Source organism: Octopus bimaculoides, chromosome 19 (assembly GCF_001194135.2).
Source record: "Octopus bimaculoides isolate UCB-OBI-ISO-001 chromosome 19, ASM119413v2, whole genome shotgun sequence".
Classification (NCBI taxonomy): domain Eukaryota; kingdom Metazoa; phylum Mollusca; class Cephalopoda; order Octopoda; family Octopodidae; genus Octopus; species Octopus bimaculoides.
The window spans coordinates 48,535,070-48,536,102 of NC_068999.1; the positions used below are offsets into that span (position 1 = coordinate 48,535,070).

The 1,033-nt window shown below is 40.1% G+C and overlaps 1 protein-coding gene across 1 annotated transcript in view; it reads right to left on the bottom strand.

Annotated features, from left to right (window-relative positions):
• The window catches only part of LOC106878104 (uncharacterized), a 92,818-nt gene that overhangs the window by 18,756 nt on the left and 73,029 nt on the right, over positions 1-1,033 (bottom strand). The window lies entirely within an intron of this gene.

The following is a 1,033-nucleotide window of genomic DNA, read 5'->3' on the forward strand; positions in this document are numbered from 1 at the left end:
TATATATATATAATAGATACATAGATAGATACATAGAGAGATAGAGAGAGTGAGAGAGAGACAGCGACAAAGAGAGGCAGACACATATATATTACTTATATTTATGCATACAAACGCGCATGCATACATACGTATACATACAAACATTCATAGTAGACAATACGCAATCATGATCTATGCAAAAATACATGGTTAGAGTTACACACACACACACACACACACACACACACACACACATATATACAAACACGCGCGCAGGCATCACATGACACAGGCACACAAATACACTGATGCACAAACATACAAATATATATATACAAATTCCCATATACCTGCTCGCTTTTACAATTACACGCACACGCACACGCACACGCACACAGCTACATCGTCAAAATTCTAAACAAACATAATATATATATATATGTGTGTGTGTGTGTGTATATGCATGCATAACCGCGTACATGTATGCACTGAGAAATTGCAATTTGATATACGTAACTACTTACACACACACACACACACACACACACACATACACACACACACGTATTAAAGAACATACAACGGTATACACCCATACATGCTAATAATCGCACACACACACACATTCACGCACACACACATACACACACATGTATTAATGAACATACAACGGTATACACGTATACATGCTAATAATTGCACACGCATTTAAACACACACACACACACACACAGTCATGCATACACACACACATACACACGTATTAAAGAACATACAACAGTATACACCCATGCATGCTAATAATCGCACACATGCATTCACACACACGCGCGCGCATATTAAAGAACATACAATGGTATACACTCATACATGTGTGGAGGCGCGTAGCCTAGCGGTTAGAGTATTGTACTCACGATCGCTAGATTACGGGTTCGTTTCCCGGACCAGGCGACGTTTTTCTGATCTTGAGCAAAACGCTTCATTTCGCACTTTTCCTGTCCACTCAGCTGTAGGTGAGGGGGTAACCCTGTGACGAAATAGCCTTTCGACC